The 22326-nt window shown below is 41.6% G+C and overlaps 1 long non-coding RNA gene across 1 annotated transcript; it reads right to left on the bottom strand.

Annotated features, from left to right (window-relative positions):
* Positions 1-10646: 10646 nt before the first annotated feature.
* Positions 10647-22127, bottom strand: LOC116563389. The gene is made up of 3 exons (XR_004274379.1): positions 21994-22127; positions 13152-13229; positions 10647-11168 (listed from the first exon to the last, which is right to left on the bottom strand). It is a non-coding gene; the product is annotated as an uncharacterized LOC116563389 (long non-coding RNA).
* Between the last annotated feature and the right edge of the window lie 199 nt (positions 22128-22326).

The raw sequence follows: 22326 nt of genomic DNA, 5'->3' as shown, positions 1-22326 counted from the left end.
TTACATAGCAGAGGTTCCTGAAGAAATTAATTCCAAGTGACCTGAGACAGGAAGATTTTCCTGGGTTACCTGGGTGGGCTCAGTGTAACCACAAGGGTCCTTGAATGTGGAAAAGGAGGCAGGAGAGTGTCAGAGTCATTGTGACATGAGGAAGACTTAATCCTTGTTTCTTTTACGATGGAGAAGGATCTGCAAGCCAAGGAATTCAGGCAGCCTCTGGAACTGCAAAAAAGCAAGAGAATGGATTCTCCCCTTGATCCTCCAAAAAAGGGCCCGCCGAGTCCCTGTTCCTATGTTCCAATACAACTTTATAAACACTGACGTTTGAATTCTTAAATTCGATGTTTTCAAATATTATTCAAATTTAATTTGAATAATTAAAATTATTACATGTCATGAGATATTCTTTTGATTTATTTTTTTAAATTTAATTATTCTTAGCTTACTGGTCACAAAAACAAGGGGCGAGCCAGATCTGGCCACTGGGCACAGGCTTGCTGATCCCACCCTACAGCCACACTCAGCGAGGCCAGATGCTCTAGGGCTTTGAGGCGCACCTGGCACTGGGCCCCACTGAGGCATGAAGGGCAGGGATCTCCCATCTCATCCTCCGTACTGAGCATGTGCTTACTGAGCAGAATGGAGTGTTCAACACTTTTTATACTGGCTATTTATTTCTCTGTGTCTCTCTGTTTGCTGACTGTGTGTCCTTGGATTTGAATAAATGAATTATGTGAATGATAGGTGGCTCTACTATATACCCAGCTGCCTGTTGCACATCTTCACCTGAACATCTCATAACCACCTCAGACACACTGTGTCTAAAACTAACTCCATTGAGCTCATTCTTTTTCCTCCCCATCTCTCATACCCAACCACTCTCAATCAGAAACCAAGAACCTTCTCCTATAGACCTTACCCTGGTTGTTAGCATCACGATTCACCCTGCCACCCAATTTGGAGCTCTAGAGCTACAATTTCCCTTTTCCGCATCAAATTCCCCAGGAACCATGAGATCCTGTTGTGTCTACCTCTTGAGTATATCACAGAAGTGCCCTGGAACTACCCCAGGGCCAGTGCCTTCCTTCCAGGCATTATCAACAAGATTATTCAGCATGATGGCCTCCTAAAACTGACCTTGCAAATCCCAATCTTGCCCCTTCCCAATCTGTCCAATGTATTTTGGCAGAGTAACAATGTGTGCTATGTTTTGGCAGAGTAACGACGCGTGCCATGGCAGAGATACACAGCTACAGCTACCTTGCTCTCCAACCTGAAGCCACTCAAGGGGCTGCTTCATTCACAGGGTGACTTCCCAGCTCCTCAGTGTGACACAAAAGGTCTTTTGACCCATCCCCTACCTGACTGCCAGCTGCCCCTGCTCCCAGCTCACCTCCATAAACATTCCTAAGGAGCTACTTGCAACTTTGAGGCACATGTGTTATTCCACACCGCCATGCCTTTGTTATGCCACAGCTTCTTCCTGGACTTCCATGCCCCTTTGTTGCCTTGGCTACTCTATACCCACTCTTCAAGGCCCCACTCAGCCATCGTATCTCCTGGGGAGATTTCCTGCCCTGCCTCCTCTACCCTCCTGTGCAGAATTGACGACCCTCTCGTGTGTGCCCCCTTCAGATCTTTTGTAGCTGTCTATTGTGGCCATGTGTTGAACTCCACTAACATCATTTGCTTTCCTGTATGCCTTCCCTACAGGCTAACTCCTTGAGGGCAATGTCCCCTGGTGTCCCTCACCAGGCAAAGCATTTGGTCCTTGGCTGATGCTTCCCAGGTGCCTTTCCAGAATTTGCAGTGGAAGCATGCTGGTTCCTGCCGGACTCAGGTGCTGGAAGAGAGTATTGCTCCAATTCAGAATCTCACTGGTTTTTCTTGTCATGAAAAGACTAGTGCCACTCAGACCTTCAGGCCAGTCCCCGTAAGGCCCACCCCACAAAAGCTTCCTCCCATACCTGGCACAGAGCAGCAACAGGTGGTGCCTCACCCCCATTAGGGGAAACCAAATGCCCTGCATCACCTTCCACTAACTGCAGGCTGCATGCATCCTAAGCCACCCCAGTGGTGTTACTTTACTTATGGGAGTCAGGCATTGTGTCCCGGTAGCAACACTGGGGAAGTTCCCCCGCTTCATCACTCAGCAGCTCACCGCGCCATGCACCCTGCTTTCAGAACATCTGAAGCCTCCTGCAGAAACCTCATCACTATGGTACCCAGGGGACAGGTTGTTTTCTAGTAAAACCCAACAAATAGGTCTGAACGGTGCCACACAGAAGGAGGAATGCCATAAGATGCTGACATCTGTGATGGAAAGATGGACACAAAACAGGGATTCTCTTTTCTCTTTTATGGAACTGCTTCTTGGGAGCTGGTATCTGACAGGCCAGCCTCAGCATTCAGCCACCCTCACACGTCCTGCCCAAAGCCTCAGCCAGCACTGTCCCCAGGACTGTATCTCTCCAACCCTTCTAACCCTGGGGCTTTTTGGAAAAGCCTTTCCCAGCAGCTCCTGTGCCGCCTCGTCTCTGGGATTCCCCTGCTGCAACCCCAGCGTTGGTTTTCACCGCCAGCAGTTTATCCCGGCTCAGCCAGCAGGCTACCTCGCAAAGAGACCTCAGCCAACGAGACTTGGTCAGTTTAGGGTTGGGCTTTCATATCTTGGTTTCACCCATTAAAAAAATAATTTTTTAAGAAAAAGAACGCATTGACTGTCCCCACACATTAATGTCAAAGAATCACAGAGCCTTCGGTGCAAGCTCATTTTGCAGGTCCAGCCTCATTGATTCTCCAAGCAGGTGCTGTTGGCATTTGTGAGAGGTACAAGTCTTTAAGCCTTTTATGTGTGAGTGTCCACGTACTGTGGCCCACTTGGCACCCCTGATGGCCTCCCAGGAAGTGCCAGAGGCACCCCTGCCCAGTCGCTGTGGCAATCGGCTGACCCCTTCCCACACACACCCTCAGGCCTGTGTTAGGGGAAGAGCCCCCCATTAAGAGCCATCTTCAGGAAATCCCCAAGCAGTGAAGTTCATGCAATTTTCAAAATGACCATGGCATATTTACTCACCTTTTTCCTGGCTGAGAAAAACTCTTGTCCACAACAAAACTAAATTCACAGAGCCTTCATTCTCTTCATCTTCCAGTCCCTTGATTAGGCTCTTTACTTAAAAAGAAAAGAAGTCTGAACTTTAAAAAGCAGCACTCCTTTAAATCTTATTATTTGAGTACCTATGATTAAAGAAAAAAAATCTGGCCCCTAGAACAGGAAGTTCTCTGCCAGCAACAAAGTTTTGGTGGTCAGGTTTCCTATGTAATAACCAAGAACAATTTCTCCCGGTTCCCTTTTCTTCCCTACCTTCCAGCCAAAGTCCCGTCCTTCCTCAACTGGTATTCCTTTCAGCAAGTCACACTCCTACTACCCAGACAGAAACGCTCGCACCCCGTGTTCTCCCAGCCCAATATTGTCCCTCGGCCCTAAGCAGTTCATACAGTTTACAGATTGACTCTGCAAATTCTTCATACATGGGCATTAATGTTCACCTGCATAACCACTGCATAATTGGTGCCTTCATCACCTTACGCAGGACCCACATCAGTCATCTTTTCTCTGTCTTGAATCCATTCTCCTCATTCCTAAAATGCCTATGTGTTCAGGGCAGTCATTAGTGTCAAAAACCTTTGTTTATCCACTGTTGCAGTGATAATATCCTAGCCCAGGGCTACAGATAAGAAGAGTCTCCTAGGAGACAATGTTGGTGGGCAGAGGCACACATTAGGGTGGTGGCCAGCCACTGAGGCTCAGGCACATGATCCTTGCATAGAACTACCCCCAGACATGCAGATGGGCACACAGAAAAGTAACCTCGCAGTAGAAAAGAGCCCATGGCATCCAGGTCTAAAATGGGTCCCCAAACCAAATATTCCTCTAAAATTCTGCCTCACTGTTTGAGTGATTAGTGATATTATTATGAGTTGATGAGTCTGGAATTTTAGAACTACCTGAGGCCTCTGCACTGGCATCAATTTTGTAGTGAAAGGAAGGGGTCCAAGGTAAGCCCTGAGGAGCCTCTGGCAGCAATCCTCCAGCTTTCTGAGCCCTGTTTCTTCCACCAACAGTAGAGGGGTGTGGGGATGCTATCACCTGTACTTTTCAAACATGTGACTGGAAACCTCCTAATACTCTTCAGAAACATTTTGCCTTCTGTCATCAACTCTGGTAATTATTTGAATATATGCCTTTTAACTAAATTATATGTACAAAGAAAACAAAACAAATATACTAATTATATTTTAGAAACATATTTTCTCATCCAAGATACCAAGTTATAAGTCATTCTGTCGGCTCATAATCTGTCTGGCTTAAAAGCTCTTTTGATTGATGACAGATAGGTGAACTAATTCGTTACATATCTATTCAATCATTTTCTCTATAAACTATCCATAAAATGCCTGGCATGAATTGGGCCCATGTGGTATGCACAAAGACTTCATACTGCTCATGAGCCGTCACTGATACTGACCTGTGGTGGAACTTAACAGTAGATGTGTGCTTTTAAACTGCTTTTTAAATTTTTGAGACAGAGTCTCACTCTGTCTCCCAGGCTAGAGTGCAGTGGCATGATGTCAGCTCACTGCAACCTCCGCCTCCCAGGCTTAAGCAATTCTGCTGCCTCAGCTTCCCAAATAGCTGGTACTACAGGCACGCACAACCACACCCAGCTAATTTTTGTATTTTTAAAAGAGAAAGGGTTTTACCATGTTGGCCAGGCTGGTCTCAAACTCCTGGCCTCAAGTGATCCACCTGCCTTGGCCCCCAAAGTGCCAGGATTATGGTCATGAGCCACCGTGCCCAGCTTTAACTCTTGAATCAATTGATCAATCAGTTGATCAGTCAGGATTACAGAAACAAGGCATGAGTTTAGATTCAAATCTAAAGAATATATTAACATTGTCTTAGAGAGGTGTGCTGCTTTTAAAATATGTCTTCAAATTCTTTGACACTCATGTCACTGAGAGGTAGAGTTTTGTAGTCCCTTCCCTGGAACTTAGCTCAATCTTAGTGACTGGCTAACCAACAGAGTTTGGCAGCAATGGAGCAGTGGGACTACCAAGGCTGGGTCATAAAAGGCAACATGGCTTCCATCTAGTTCTTTGGGCCAATCACACTTCATGTGGTAAGACTTACAAACCCAAGGCCACCATGCTGTGAGGAAGCCCAACTAGCCTACCTGGAAAGACCACAGAGAAACTATGAGACTTCATGAAGGGAGAGAGAGAAGGGAGAGAGAGAAGTGAGAGAGAGGGATGCCTGTACAGCCTCAAACCTTTCGGCTCTCCATTTCCCTCTCCAGCTACTGCCTGCTGGCAACCATTTGGTAGACCCTGAGCCAGTTCTACTCAGCTGAGCCTTCCTGAACTTCCAACCCTCAGAAACAGTGATGGGATATAATTGATTATTGTTATTAGAAGCCATTAAGCTTGTGAGTTGCTTGTTGCACAGCAATAGACAACTGATGATAGAAGAGGAAAGAAAGGGTTTTCAATATGAATCTCTGCTGCTGTCATTAGGAATGGTCAAGAAAGCATTTTCTATTCACTGCAGCAAAACAAGCTACCTTTCTCTTCTGATATTTGCTCAGTTATTTCTCTGAATATTAATGGTCTGTGTACTCTGAAGTAATACTGGGCCTCTATTCATGCTTGTCTCTAAGAAGATTATTCATAAATAGCTAGAGACTACACTATGGTCTGAATCCTGGTGTCTACCCAAAATTCATATACTGAAAGCTAACCCCCAAGGTGATGGTACTAAGAGATGGGGCCTTTGAAAGGTAGCTAGATCATAAGGGCAAAGCCTTCAATGATGGGATTAGTGCCCTCATAAAAGAAGCCCCAGGGAGCTTGGTCTTCTCTTCCACCATGCAAGGACACAGCAAGAAGACACCATCTACGAATGTAGATGACTGTAAGTTTATCTTCCATTCCCAAAAAAACCTGAGATTGGATCCACTATTGTGACAGTAAGAAACCAGGTGGATGGAGTGACTTGATATAATAAGTGTCCAAGTCAGCAACACAGTTCTCAGGGGGGCTGGGCTGAGAGTGAAAAGCATGAGACATACTGCAAAAATGCAAAGGCATCTTTATGTAGGGAGAGGCACCTTGACATATTGAAGGTGACCCAAGCATTGAACCAGGCTGAGCAGCACCTGGGTAGGATGAAAGAGCACGGGTCTGAGGCCACAGTTGGTGGCCACCTGTGCCTTGCTCTCCTCTGGACCCTGGATTTCATGCCATGTTACATGACTTATCAAATCAGGGCTTCTTATTGCAGGAGGCTGCAATAAGATAGAATAATTGTTAGAAAGAAAGAAAAAGACACAAAGAAAGGAACCCTACACATGGAGAAAAAAATTCCAGCAAAAGTATAGATGATGAAGATCAACTGAACAGACCCATCTGTGGCCAGTTCTGACTGTCAAAGGGTCTGAGGTAATATATTTGAAACCATCCAAATGATTAAAAGTGGAACATAACCCACATGGCTGTGGAGCAATGTAGGCCTTACCCCTCCGTGCTGAAGGGACTTCCTGGAAACAAGTGAGATCACAGTAACCTTCAGACTGGATATACTTATGCATAAATCTTGGTATCATGACTGGGAAATAGCTTTAGGAACTACAGGTTAAGCCCATGTGGAAGTGATATTAGATTTAGTGATATTAGATTTACATGGTCACATACAGAAAGAAATAAAAAAATCATATATTTGGCTATGCTGACATCAAATATCATGTTTAAAAAACAGTGAAATCAATCAACTGAACACGCCACGGCAGCTGGTTGAGTTTTCAAAGTAACCATTTTCACTCACTGTAGTTGCTTTTGACATTATCTCTGTGTTTTTAAAATCCATCCAACAAGCATTACTTTTAGCCCTGCTGGCAGGCGCCTGAGGAACAGGTGTCTCTCATCTTAACTCCTAATTGGAATGTTTCTCCAATAGTGAGAATTAATTCTGTAAAACAGAAAGAATGCTAGCATTATTTGTTTTACATGGTTTATAGAGAGACTGTGTACCTAGAAAAAAGAATGAGGAGAGGAAATAGCTGCCTAGACTTTGCAGGGGTGCTGTTCGAAAATGAATATCCAGTTGGAATGTGAGATGAAAGAAAAATATGTATATTCAAGATATAATATATCTCATCAGTTAATCAATTCAGTTCAAAATACTCAATGTGCTATCAAATATCTATACAATACTTCATAAGAAATCAGGCATATTCCAGTTAGAAACATACTGTACATGCAAAATTATGCTGTTTTTCCCCACTGTATTGGTCCATTTTTCTCTGAGGCTTAAAAAAATGCTTGAGGCCGGGCACCAGTGGCTCATGCCTATAATCCCAACACTTTGGGAAGCTGAGGCAGGTGGATTACCTGAGGTCAGGAGTTCATAGACCAGCCTGACTAACATGGAGAAACCCCATCTCTACTAAAAATACAAAATTAGCCAGAAGTGGTGGCGCATGCCTGTAATCCCAGCTACATGGGGGGCTGAGGCAGGAGAATGGCTTCAACCCAGGAAGAAGAGGTTGCAGTGAGCTGAGATCATGCCATTGCACTCCAGCCTTGGCAACAAGAGAGAAACTCCATCTCAAGAAAAAATTGTTTGAGCTCAGCCAAAAGGCAGAGAAGCAATTCTGAGGCTTAATTCAAAGTTGATTTGATATCTTTTTAAAAACTAAGAAAGATAACTCTGATTGCTAAAGCTTTGTGTTTACCCAGCACAGTTACTAACTCCCCTTTTTGGGTTCCTTTGGAAAGTTCCTGTACGGTGGGGAAGTCGCTGTGATCCTTCCAAGATCATGAGCAGCCCCGTCTTACACTGCAGGAAGCTAAAAGATCCAGGCCAACTGAGGAACAACACCAGAAACACAGAGATTGTGCACATTTGTCTCCAGCTGAGTTAGAGTACTCTGTGCTATTTACCTGTCAGATTCAGAAGAAAAGACCATTTTTTCTCTTTTTGGATCATGAACGATCATGTCAACCCAAGACTTTTCAGCAACGTAGAGAGAGGTTGTGCGAAGTAAGAGAGAATAAATCCAACATGCAAACAAAAGACACAGAAACAAGCTGAGCTGAGAAATGAGAGGAAGAGAGAGTGAACATGACAACATTGTTTGAACACTTGGATTCGGCTGTGCAAAAAAGAGAATGTTCCCTGGACTTTAAATACAATAAGGCAACAAACCCTTGGTGCTTAAGGTAGTTTGAATTGGATTGCTGGCTCTTACAATGCAAAGAACCCAGATTAATACAACTTGCCTTATTATTTTACTTTAATGCTTCTTTAGTATTATCAGTTCCATTGGACACAAAACTATACAATTTCTGAGCCCAATTTTGTGAAACAATAATGCATATACTAACTCTAGTTATATCAATAGCAAGCATTTATTGATCGTTTACTATATGCCAGGCAAAATTCTAGCCCAGGCAACAGAACCCCGGATCCTGATGGTTAGCTACCAAACCCAGTTGCCTTGCGCTTTCTTTGCTTTGGTAGCAGAAGCACTCAGTGCATGTCAGCTTTCTCCACAGTGCAGTGGCACCCACAGTTGTTGCTGGTATGGGGGATGGGGTGAGAGCTGGGTGGGAGAACAGGCCATGAGGTGGCTGGACCGAGTTGGACAGTGTGTGTGTGCATGCATGTGTGTACGTGAAGAGAAGAGAGAAGTGAGAGTGTGCTGAGACTCACAACAGTGGCAGGGCGTACCTCCAGAAGGCTCACAGAGCTGTAAGGAGAGCTTAGAGGGTCTAATGTCAAAGGCATGACTTCCATTTATTTGTGTATTTATCATCCATTTCCAGTCTTCCACAATCAACTACATTACATTTGGAATCAGAAAAAAAATGTCCTTGAAAAAGGTTCTATTCCATTTATCAGCCCAACAAGGCTGTTTCCCATTAATTGTTGTTTTAATATTAATTAGAGCATTTATATAACATTAAAAAATCAAACTAAAATATATTATGCGTCATAGTATTTCGTTTTGTGTGCCTCATAGCTATGCCGTCCTATTAATCTCCCTAGTGTATTTGCATATGTCTTTTTAAAATTCCTCATAGAAAACCTTTCCGTGTACTAAGTGGGAACTTGCTCTGACCCTGAAATAAAACAGTGGAGTTCTTTAGATTAGAAAATCCCTTTGGACTGAATTTAAACAATAGTTGAAAGTTTGTTGCCTGTCTGTTTATTTTAAATCCCCCAAGAATGAGAGTCCATTTGCGTCTATTGTGGGACCTACTGTTCCTTTGATCTTGGGTTTAAAGGTGGTGGGAATCACCAATGTATTTTTCAGTTAGTTTGAGCTAAGTGAGAAAAGAAATATCATCTGGAGAAGAAAGACCGAAATGAGGAACTGAACTTATATCTTTTTTTAGTTTTTGTTTTAGTTTTGAGTAATCCCTTATGGGTAAAGCTGCTTTGTTCAGCTGTCTGCGCCCAGCCCCCCACAACCTGTCCTGTTTTCCCACAGAGCCTTCGCCCTGACCCCAACACCATCCACAACTGTGAGCACCGCTGCAGCATAGAGGACGCAGACAAATACTTGGTGCTTCTGCAACCAAAGCGAGGAAAGGGGCTGGCTGCATGGTTAAGTGGTTAAACACGAGGGTTCTGGGGTTCTACTGCCTGGGGTAGAACCTTGAGATTGTCATTTTGAGTGTATCCTTGAGCAAGGTGTTTCATCTCCAGAGGCCTCAATTTCCTTACTAATTTGGAGATAATAAGAGTAACTACCGAAGAGGTGAACTGAAGAGATGGCATGAAATGTCCTCAAGCACTCAGCCCAGTACCCAGCCCACAGGAAATGCCGATTGTTGGCTATTGTTACAAGCCAAGTGCTTTCGCAAACAGGTCTTACTCTCCTCTCTTACCTTTGCTGATGTTTCCCACTCCTCTCACCGCCAAGTAGACCTGATCACACCATCCCACCCTCACTGGCATATGAGGCACTAATCACACTTCAGGACATTTATGGCATTTACGTGGGTGGCTCTCCATTACAGCAAAACCCATGACAGCAAGAACTAGGTATGATTTGTCTTTGTTTTTGTGCACTCAATGCCCCACACCTAGGAGACATTCATAATTTTTAAAGGAATGAGTGGATGGAGGCACTGTCCTCTCCTAAATGAGGAGTTTAAGACTCAGCAGCCATAAGTGACTTCTGCAAGGTTATAAGCTGGTAAGTACCAAATTCTGGGGCTTTCATTAAAGGGTCTGAAGGAACAGCAGTAGTACATTGTGGTTTAGGAAATAGCCAAGAAGATAGACCAGCTCAACTAGAGAGGCAACAAGATACATGAGCTACGAAAAATTAAAACATCTGACGACAATGGCATGCTGTTTCTAAGAAATGAAGGCCTTGCCTGGACAGGTATGAGCCAGCTTAAAAAGAAAGAAATGCAATCAAGTTCAGTCAAACAAGTTGACTACCTTGGAAACTATTCATGTTCAGTAGCAAATCCTAGAATCTCATATGAGGTAGTTTGCTTATTTTTTTCAGACCTCCTAAATGTCATTGTTTGGTTATATATTCCTCGCTTTAATTCGACTCATGGTTTTAAAACTCAACCACATTGGATTTTGTAGTGTTATTCTTTTGCAAATGTTTGAACGTGAAATACAAACACACAGGAACAGTGATCTGCTCATTTCTAAAACCATTGGTAATTTACTAAAGTTTCAGTAACTTTTTAAATGATTGATTTTCATCTGTTTCTTTTTTTTTTAGATAGATAAATTTTGCTTTCAAAGTAGGAGTCTTTTTGTCTCTGTGCCTTTGTTGTGCAAGAACAAAACATTCTAAAACCTTCTTTAAGAATCAAATCGAAGTCCTGTCTTGCTTCTATTTATGTTTGTTACTCAAAGAAAGAAAAGAAGCAATAGCATCCTCCCTGCCATGCTCCAACTCTCTTTTTTTCTGCCTTGATGATCAGGCTGTTGCAAAGCAAATGCGGGACTACAGAGTAAACACAGGGTTTGAAGCCCAGTGGAAGCCAACACCAGCCTGGCTGAGTGAGCCGGGGTTACCTCCACTCCACAAGGCCATTCCTCCACAGGGTTTAGTCCACAGACACCGAATGACCTGAAATGTACAAAACGCCACGAAAGAATGACCCAAATCAGCATGGCATACATTCATGAGTACCTCCCCAATTTTTCAGAGCAAAGTTTCCTATTAAGTTAATAATAAAGAAAAAGATATGTTATTTTGAACCCTTGAGAAAAAATTTAAGATTTTAAAATTTTCTCCAAAATATTCTTGATTAAAAATAAAATTTGGAGAACAATTTGAAATATTTTTACCACATATAATTTTTAGCATAGTCTCATACAAATATAATTGTAACTTCTTTTTCCCCCAGGCCATAAAATGTCACAGTGATTTTTTTACTCTAAATCAGGAAATAGTGACTTAAAATAGTCTCGAAGTTACTGATTGAATTGACTTATAAATGTTGCATTGTTTTCTAGAAAGGGAGATATAAACTATGAGACTTTTTTTCTTTTTGAGACAGAGTTTTGCTCTTGTTGCCCAGGCTGGAGTGCAATGGAGCGATCTCAGCTCACCACAACCTCCGCCTCCCGGGTTCACGCAATTCTTCTGCCTCAGCCTCCCGAGTAGCTGGGATTACAGGCATGCACCACCATGCCCACTAATTTTTCTATTTTTAGTAGAGGCAAGGTTCCTCCATGTTGGTCAGGCTGGTCTTGAACTCCCAACCTCAGGTGGTCCGCCCGCCTTAGCTTCCCATAGTGCTGGGATTATAGGCATGAGCCACCATGCCCAGTCACTATGAGACTTCTTAAAGCAGTAGATATCTCTTTTGTTTTTACCAGTTTATGAAAGGCATGCAAAAATGTGAAAACTGAAGAAACCACAAACATTAAGAGTGAATGCAGAAAATCACATTTTCTGTACTTGGAGCTGTCAGAGTTGAGTGACCTTTTTCAGCAAAGAAGCCAGGGAGCTGAGAAAGGGTTGAAGCTGGCCAAAAGCACCTTGGTCTTTGGTATTATCCATTCCTGTTTCTTTTCTGAACTGACCCCTGGGCAGTTGCAGCCTTCTCTGGTATTAATGCTTTATCACTTTCCCGATGCTCTGAAAAGTCAAATAAAATAAAACTTCACACTTTTATGTAGTCTTTCTCTTCTTACTTGCTGTTTTCTTGTTTGTTTGTTTGTTTTTTCCCTTAATACAGGCTGGTGTCATTCACATATTGTAGAACATTGATAAATAGGATTCAGCACAAAATAAGATGAGTCAAAAGCTGAGATTGCAAAGGCCTGCCACTAGGTCACCAGAAAGATGTGTTTGACAGATTTCCTGGCAGTCTATATCCCTGGCCTGAGTACCTAGAAATAATCTGAATTTTGCAATAATTGTAAGGATCCTGAGTATGAGACTTGGCTTAATATCCTCCTCAGCAATAAAATTATTTATGTAGTTACCACGATATCCTGCATCCAAAAAGTTTATGGTTGCAGAAGCATATGACAAAACTGTACCAGTATCGGCATTATAGTCTGTTTTCTTCTTACCTTGCCCTGTACTTACAAGCAGAGGCAGCTCAAGAGTAACTACATCATCTGCTTTTACATGGGTCATTTCTGTAAGTCATGTCTACCAACAGACCCAGCTATTGCTGAAGAAAATGACTTTAGATCCTTCTGGTGGTTTTATAGTTAAATCCAGAAGAAATGTTCATCAAGTCCAGTGGTGATGGTGGTGTTTAATCTACAGGTATTGTGATGCTTCACTGAATTCTGATTCTTTACCTTCCACTGTGTTGAGTCTCCTGTTGTATTTCAGGGTCTTTATTTTGCTGGCATTCTTGTTTTCTTGAAGTAACACCTCCAATATGAATAGTTTTCACACATGCATGCAGGTTTTTACTCCTCTAAGACTCTTTCGAGAATTTCTATTCTGTGCTATCTTAAGCAAATGTAAGTCATAAAATGTACATCCAACTGCATTAATGTCTGTGTATGGTTGGGTGTGTTTCTATTACGATCTGTCATGCTGTTTTTGTGTATACTTTGCTTTGACAGTCAGTAAAGAACTTACTTGAAACGTTCAGCATCTCTCTTTGATTTCACAGGCCACAATATCTGTTCACTCAGGATTTGAGTCTTCTGCAAAAACCTGATCGATTGAGACATAAAGTCTGTATGATAATTTTAACCCCCAGAACATTTTTATACCCATCTGTGTCACGAGACACACACGTTTTAATGATTCTTCCTGGAACATATTCCAATACACGCAAACAGATACACACATTCACACATGCACGTGCATGCACGCACAACACAGAGTAAATCCAACAGGTAAAAAACTAAGAGCTGACATTTTTTAACCCTTACGATGTGCTAGATTTTGTACTAAATGATTTGCATACTCATTTTGTTTCACAATGACAGGGAGAGATGGTTGTCATCAACCTCGTTTTGCTTATGAGAACACTGCGATTTAGAGTAATTCGTCCAAAATTGCATGTGGTACATAGCAGAACTGAATTTTGAGCCTAGGCCTCTGTCTTGCTAAAATCTATGCCCTTGAACACTATGCTTTAATGTCTCCTCTACAAAGAAATGGCTCCAAAAATGTCTGCTGGGGAGAAAATTATACAATCATTTTTGGAACTTACAAAAGTCCAGCTTCTATGTACCTTCAGTGATTGAAAATGACAACGCAGAAAATTGTATGGTACTTTTCAGAGCTTAAGGAGCTTTTTCTGATCTTCCAGTGACATCTTATACTAATAAGAAGACACTGGAAGCTTTTTGTTATTATATTTGTTTTGTTTGGGTTTTCAAAAAAAATAGAGGGAGAGTGGTATGTACTGAGTGACTTGAGAATGTAAGTGCAGAAACAAAAGATGAAACTTGAGATTTGAGAGGGCTAAAATAAAGATTTCCATTCCCTTTCGTTAAATGTTTATAGGATATTTAATACATCAAGAATTCTTCTGGCCATTCTAGAACCCTTGGTAAATACGTTTCGCTTGCAGTGATGTTTTTTAACCTCACAATCATGTACTAGATGAAAGCTTCACCATCTTGCTCAAAGGGAAAGAAATGTAGTGTAGTAGTTAGCTGGCTGGTAAACATTAATTTATCAACATAATAAACTACTGATAGTTGTAGTTGTGTTTTCTCATTAATGGCAAGAGTGGTTTTATCTAGGAACCTGGTCTTTCATTACATCATTTCTGTTAAAGTCACTACCTGAGACCATTTGTCTAGAAGACCAGCTGGCTCAAAATTTTTAGGGTTTTCTGGGCAATTTGGGCAGGTGATGCTTTACTGAATTTTCATCAACATCCTTTGCTGTTTACTTTCACGTCTATGGGTGGGACTGATCCCACCAAGGGACCACATAGTGGTTCATAAAGCAAGTGGATCTTTTGTATGAGTAAAGCAACTATAGGCCGCCACCTGTTGTAAGGTCTGCAAGCTAAGAGTGGTTTTTACATTTTAAATGACTGAAAGAAACCCACAAGAAGAATAATATTTCATGCATTAAAACTGTCTGAAATTCAAATTTCATGTCCATAATTAAGTTTTACTAGAACACAGCCATCATTCATTTACATATCATCTGTGGTTGCTTTCTCAAGACAAGGACAGAGTTGATACAGGGCCACAAGGCCTAAAGAATTTACTACCTGGCTCTTTACATAAAAAGTCAGCTGTCTTCAGATGTAAAGAATATACCCAGGCCCAGGTGCAGTGGCTGAGCCTGTAATTCCAAAACGTAGGGAGGGCAAGTGGGAAGAATACTTGAGCCAGGGATTTGAGACCAGCCTGGGCAATACAATGGGACCCTCGTCTCTACCAAAAAAAAAAAATAATAATTAATTAGCTGGGTATGGTGACTAATTAAATTTATTACCCAGCCAGGACCCATGGTAGGATAGGACTTATGGCTGGGTGCCAGTGCAGGTGCTGTGAGCAGAGCCATCCTTTCTAGGTGACACTACATGGCATGGCTGCTGACCCTGAAACTTGCACTCTTAAAAAACTTCCTGGGTCCAACTTGGTTTTTAGTCCTTTTCCTCTTTTGCATAGGAGTGAACTATGAGCAGCTAGGTCACTTCCTGGATAATGCAACAAGATGCCGGCTTCCTGCAGATGGATTACCAAGTTCAAGTCTAAAGCAGGCTTCTTCGACATGGCTCTGCTCACCACCACATACCTCAAAAGTTACTAGGTTAGTAACTAGTATCTTCCTTCCTTCTGCTCCCGGTGTTGTTTGACCCATCTGCACCACTCAAAACATGAATTTTGTTCATCTGGACATTCTCCAGGACTCAGCAGCCTATGGGTTTATAGCAGGTCACTTTTACAACATTAACCCACTTTTCTATTTTGGTTCTGCTGTTCTCAAAACTTCCACTTCCCTGCATCACCCCACAGCACCCCGTCCCATGTATTTCTGAAAATCCCCGGCCATGTCCCCATGTGCCCAAGGGCCAAATTGCCAGCTCAGTCACCAGGAGTGGCCACCTTGCTTCTCTGCAGCTCTGCTTCTCACACAGGGAGCCTCAGGCTGCCTCCGTAGATAGCCACAGTGAGGGCCGCCTCCTCCTCCACAATTTCCAATGCTCCAGATGCCAGAGTCAATGCAGTCAATACAGAAGTGAAGGTTGAGGGGAGATATCCTCCCAAATTGCACTACTCCCTGCACCAAGCATCCAAAACCTTCCACATGTGTCCAGAGCTTCCCAAAGATTCCCACAGAAATAGCTGATTCAGTTATCACTTATCTGTAGGTTGTCATTATTATTCCCATTTTACGGATTTTAAAAAAGGAAACTATAGAGGTGAGACCAATGTCATCTGCTGGTGGCACAAGGACATAAACCCAACCCCGAAGTTTACAAGTCCCTTTGCTTTTCCAGTCTGGGGTTCAATCAAGTATCAAGTTCTCTTTTTCCTCCTCCTTTCAGACCTTTTAGAATCTCTCTTACTGATCTCTGCTCTATATCTACTGGAATAGTGAGGCAATAAATACCTTATTTATAATCTTTTACAAAAATACACATGTGGTATTCACCTACAGGCTTTAATTATCTAATTATGTCAAACCTTTAAGAAAAAAGTAATCTTGCTGCCTATTTGAATTGTTCCAAACTGTTTAAAATGTGGAAAGCTTCACAATTGTTTTATCAACATAACAGGGCTCTGATATAAAATCTTACAAATGCTGAAAAAGAGAGAAAATGATAGGCCAGTAGAAATGGCCTCATCTACAGTAGAAATGCATGAAATTTTACATAAAATGTCAGCAAATTTAATCTAACATATGTTAGTGAGACTAATACACCACCATCAAGTAGGCCTTATTTTAGAACTTTACATATAGTCAGAGAAAAAATATAAACTCTCTCTCTCTCTCTCTGTGTGTGTGTGTGTGTGCGTGTGTGTGTGTGTGTGTGTGTGTGTGTCTGTGTGTAGCATGAAGAACTTTGAAATAATAACAGTGATTATGGGTGGTGAGAATACAAATCATGCTTATTTCTTTCTTTTGCTTCTTTGCAACAGTCATTTGAAATATAAGATCTTATTCACAACTTTTGTTTAGCTATTCATGTTCTTTTGTTTAGCAAACAAAAAAATTAAATACTTAGGGGATATTCAACAAGAATTCTGCAGTACTGATTTGAAAAATACTTTGCCGAAGTTTCCTAAAAGAGGATTACTAAAAGAAGACTCTGAATTGGAGAGATCTTCTGGCAAAATTAAATGCCGATTTTCTGCAAAACAATCTATAAGTTTAATACAACTTCAATTAAAATTTCAATGAAACATTTTTAAATCTATAGAAATGGCAAACTTTTTGGCAGAAGGACTATATAATAGTCAATAGTTCTTTTTAAGGAAGGTACTAAAGAAAACCATGTTCTCCCATATTCTAAAATATGTTTCAAAGCCACAGTAATTTAAACAGTATACTAGTAGCAGAGAACGAGGCAGAAAGATTTACAGAACAGAACAGAAGACCAGAAATAGGCCATATTTAAACGAATATGTGATAGAGGTAGCATTCCAACCAGTGTGGAAATGATCAATAAATATAGGCGGAGCTACTTGCTAACTAAAATAAGTCTCAATTGAATTAAAATTTAAATGTGAAAGATTAAATCACAAATCGATGCTGATTCCAGTTTCCTTTCCATTTCCAATTGTTTTGTGCCAAATCTGAAGGATAATTTAGCATGTCTACCTATATCAAAAGTATAAACCAAGAACAAATCAAAGAAAATATTGACCCATCATCCCTTTCTAGGGAAAATGACACCCATTTCTTCCTCCTTTTGGAGAAAGAAGATCATCTTGTTTTTGCAATAAACTGTCATTTAAAAGAGGAATTATAATCTGATAAAGTATTATGATTTTATGTGTTTGAATTTTCTAGTATTTCGCACAGTAGAAGCCATATATCAGTATCTGATAAATGAATCCAATGACTCTCTTAAGCATTATTGGATTTTTTTCAGAAATTCCTACTTATGGTTCACCCAGTATGGCAAACAGTATGAAGTTTCCTCAAAAAATTAAACATTTAATTACCATGGGATCCAGCAATACAATCTCTGGGCATATATCCAAAAAATGAGAAAGTGGATTTTAAAGAGATATTTTCACACCATTTTCATAACAACATTCTCCACAGTAGCCAAGAGGTAGAAACAACCCAAATATCCATCAACAGATGAACAGGTATACAAAATGTGGTCTATACATGCAAGGTAATATTATTCTGTCTTAAAAAGGAAGAAAATTCTGACTACAACATGGATGAACATTGAGGACATTATGCTAAGTGAAATAAGCCAGTTACAAAAAGACAAGTGCTGTATGATTCTACTTATGTGAGATAATTCAAGTAGTTAAATTTCTAGGGACAGAAGGTAGGATGGTGGTTGCCAGGGGGTAGGGGAGGCAGGAAATGGAGAGCTGTTGCTTAGTGGGTACATAGTGTCAGTTTTGCAGATGAAAAAGTTCTAGACTAGAGTTTGGTTGCACAACAGTGTGAATATACTTACTGCTGAACTGTACATTTAGAAGTGGTTAAGATGGTTGCATGGTTTTTACCACAATTAAATTTAAAAAAATTTTTAATCTCACTTTTTAAAAGATCCTCACAATGTTTTAATCATAGGGAGGGGGTAAAAATCCACATTGATGCTGGATTGCTGCTTAGACTGGGTTTCAATCTAAGACAAAACTGGAGATGAGGAATAATTGAAGAAGCTGTCTCAAAAAGGAAGAGAGGGAAGGGAGAAAGCAAGGGAAGAATGCTGGCAGGATGTGATCTTGACTGGAGTCTAGCTACAGCCTGGGTTCTCAGGGCAGCTCCCTAACAGCACACAGAGTTTGTCCCTCCTTGAGAAAAGGTAGCTGATGTTTTCTGCCCCCCTACCAGGCAGTCAGGACTATAGACTGATCCCACTGGTGGTGGGAGGGGGATTAATTTCCCAACTGACGCAGCTCAGATTCAGCCAAGGCCTCAACAGAAAGGGGCAACTGTGCACCATTAGGAGCCAACACTCAGGGCAGCTGGGAGTCAGTGCACAGGCCCAGAGAAGGGGATGAGTCAAGCTAGTGTCTTAGTCTGCTTTCTGTTTCATAAACTACCTGACACTGAGTAATTTATAAGAAATGAAATTTATTTCTTACAGTCCTAGAGGCTAGGAAGTCCAAGGTTGAGGAGGTGCATCTTCTTGTTTGAAGGGATTGTCCTGGGGCAGTTCAGGGCATCGCACAGTGAGGGAGCTGAGAGTGCTGACATACTATCTCAGGCCTCTCCTCCTCTTCTTATAAAGCTACCAGTTCCTCTCCCGTGATAAGCCATTAATCCATTAACCCGTAATCCATTAATCCATGAATGGATTCATTCATTCATGAAGGCAGAGCCCTCATGATCCAATCACCTCTCAAGAGCCCCACCTCTCAATACTGACACTTTGGGGATTAAGTTTCCACCTGAGTTTTGGAGGGAACATGCAAACCACAGCAGCTAGAGTTGTCATTTGAACTTCAGATGACCAATAAATAATTTTTTAGTATAAATATGCCCCATGCAATATTTATACTAAAGTATTTAAATTTATAAATATTTATGTTATTATATATTCCATTGTATAACATATTTGATTATATTTATGTATTGCATTATAGCTAAAAAGCATTTCTTCTTCATCTGAAATTCCAATTTAACTGAGTGTTCTGTATTTTTAAGTGCTAAGTTTGGTGACCCTAGGTGGAGCTTCAGCACCATCTGCTCCAACACTTCACAGGTGCCAGGGCCTTTGATGGAAATTACTTCATTTAGACTTTGGAACAACTTTTTAAGAGTAGCATTTTCCTTACATTGCAAATGAAACAAAAACAGAAGTACACACAGAAGTAACTAGAAGCAGCAGAATGTGGACATGAGTATCACCCTATCCCCAGACAGAATGCACAGCAGCCTCTGCCAGCCCTTCCAAATGGGACCCCTCAAATCCCTCTCCCCATCATACCAGGTCCTCAGCCAGCGTTTAGTCAAGGGTGAGAAACCCCAAGTAGAAAATTATACATGTGAACCCCAAAACGGATGGGAAAAATCCCTCCTCACCCCTTTCCCTCCATCGGGCATCTGGCCAAGTAAAATGCTCTCTGCTGCTTGCAGGGAAGGCTGTTGTCCTGCTTAAGGCAACGCAGCTTAGAACCAACAGAGTGCAGTCTTAAATATGAGGGCTGAACTGAGAATACTCACAGGCCCCTGACTCAATGGGAGAGTCATCTGTCTCAGTAAAGAAAAGAGAGCCTTCTGAAATGTTAAGCCCAGACTTGGGGATAAGCTTTGTAATCACAGATAGAAGGAGACATAAATATGAGTGAAATTTTGAGTGAAAAGTTTCTAACTGGAAGAAACAATAATGTCAGAATGAAACACCAACACTTGGATTAATATTCATATTTAGCCTGGTTGGGTCTTAAGAGATTTCTCGGAAGCCCTAATAGACTGACTTAGTCTTACACATGAAAGTATTACCAAATAATATATGTCTCTTTCATCCTTCCTTCCAAATATAGTTAAGAATACACATATTATCTCAGGGTGCATAGACATATAGAGAAAGAGTGAAACAGACAGAAATTGGAATAGATTGAAACAGAGATCTATGGAGCCATTTAGAGCTTTTGGATACCAGAATTGCAAAATCAACTAGTTGTCAACAATAATGAATGGCATAGAAAAGTGCCTTTTAAACATCACTAATTTCATTGTACAAGGGAAATCCAGCTGTTACCATATATTTGCAACTAATGTTGCAGATTTTTGTTGCACTAAATATAGGATCCATGAGGGCATTTTTTTAATGGGTTTCTTTCTTTCTTTTTTTTTAAGATGGAGTCTCACTCTGTCGCTTAGGCTGGAGTGCAGTGGCGCAATATTGGCTCACTGCAACCTCCACCTCCAGGGTTCAAGTGATTCTCCTGCCTCAGCCTCCCAAGTAGCTGGGACTACAGGCATGTGCCACCATGTCTGGCTAATTTTTTTTGTATTTTTAGTAGAGACAGGGTTTCATCATGTTGGCCAAGCTGGTCTTGAACTCCTGACCTCAAATGACCCACCCGCCTCAGCCTTCCAGAGTGCTGGGATGACAGGCATGAGCTACTATGCCTGGCCATTTTTATGTTTTTTTTCTGATGAATCCCAAGTGCCTAGAATAGTGCCTCATGTAAACACTCAATAAATATTTGTTGAATGAATTAAATTTCAGCTGATAAATAACCAGAGAACATAAAAATATGTTGATTCACAATTTCACCAAATCCAAAGGAAAAGCCAATAATTTGAATTCTGAAAACTGCAAGGAATGGAGAAAATATTTTTAAAGCAGCTCAGGTGACATTTCAGTTCATTTCAACAAACAAAGGTGCTGTGCTTAGTAATGCAATGGGAACACACAGATGAAGAAGCAGCAATGCTCATCTTTGCGGAGAACCATCTGCCATCTCCAATTTAACCCTTGCCATGGTCTGAATGTTTGTCCTTCCAAATTTTTATGCTGAAACCTAACACCCAAGGTGACGGTATTAAGAAGTAGAGATTTTGGGGGCAGTGATTAGATCATGGGGGCTCCACCCTCATGAAGGGCGTTAGTGTCTTCTAAAAGAGGCTTAAGGGAGCTTGTTCTCCATGTCCACCAATGTGCAGATACAGCTAGAAGATGCCAATATTAAGGAATGGGACCTTATCAGACGCCGAATCTACTGACACCTTGATCTTGGATTTGCCAGCCTCTGGAACTGTGGACAGTAAATTTCTGTTGTTTATAAATTACCCAGTGGAATTTTGTTGCAGCAGCCCAAACCAACTAAAATGTTCTAATAAACTAAGAACATTACTTAATTCGATTTGGCAGTGAGCAAGAAAATTTCAGACATTAATTCTGTCCAGGCTTTAGACAGAAAATTTCTCACTCTCTCTAATTTGCAAACCAATCCTTATAGTTTCAAATTGTTCTAGTTTATATCAAGTCTGCTTTCCCAGTCAGAGTAATGAGGACATAAAATGAATGGAAGCGTCTAAAATCCATCAGGATTATGTACGGGAGAAGGAAGAGTGTGGCAGTTTACCTGCTTCCATGCAGCCCTCCGACACCACCTTCTCTGGAATTTGGAACTGCCATGGCCTGAGCACTCCCTGCAGGCAGGTTGTCATATGGAACCTCATAGCTGTACGTTCACCCTTTCCTTGTTCATGCATTCATTCCACCCAGCACTGGGCACCTGGCCCTCTGCTTGCCCGCCTCCAGATATGGTAAGCCCCATCTTTTCATCTCAATATATTGGTTAGAGCCTCCAGGCAGAGTTGGACTGACTCTTATCTAGAAGCTTCACACTACCTGGAGTTTATCCAGCAAAATTTCCGTAGTTGTGTCTCCTTGAATGCAGGGGAACAAAATCCAGACATCTCTGTGGGTTTCCATGTAGCTGGTCCAAGCCACCTGCACCTGCGCTGTTTGTCAACTTACCCAAGGCTCAAAGGCACAGCACCCTCCCCCACCTGCATGGAGGTGCCAGCAACTCCTCCTGTGGTGTACTGGGCAGGCCTGGACTCTGTGCTCATTTTCCTCATCTCTAATCCTCCTATGCCTTATTGTTTGCCTCCCTAGAGTACAGCTTGTGTATGAAAGCCTGTTCCAGGATTGTTTTTCTGTCCCAGCTTTCCAAAATGT

Source organism: Sapajus apella, unplaced genomic scaffold (genome assembly GCF_009761245.1).
Source record: "Sapajus apella isolate SASKATOON/1434 unplaced genomic scaffold, GSC_monkey_1.0 scaffold35, whole genome shotgun sequence".
NCBI lineage: Eukaryota > Metazoa > Chordata > Mammalia > Primates > Cebidae > Sapajus > Sapajus apella.
The sequence above is the reverse complement of the archived record's forward strand: the minus strand, read 5'-3'. Positions and strand labels throughout refer to the sequence as shown.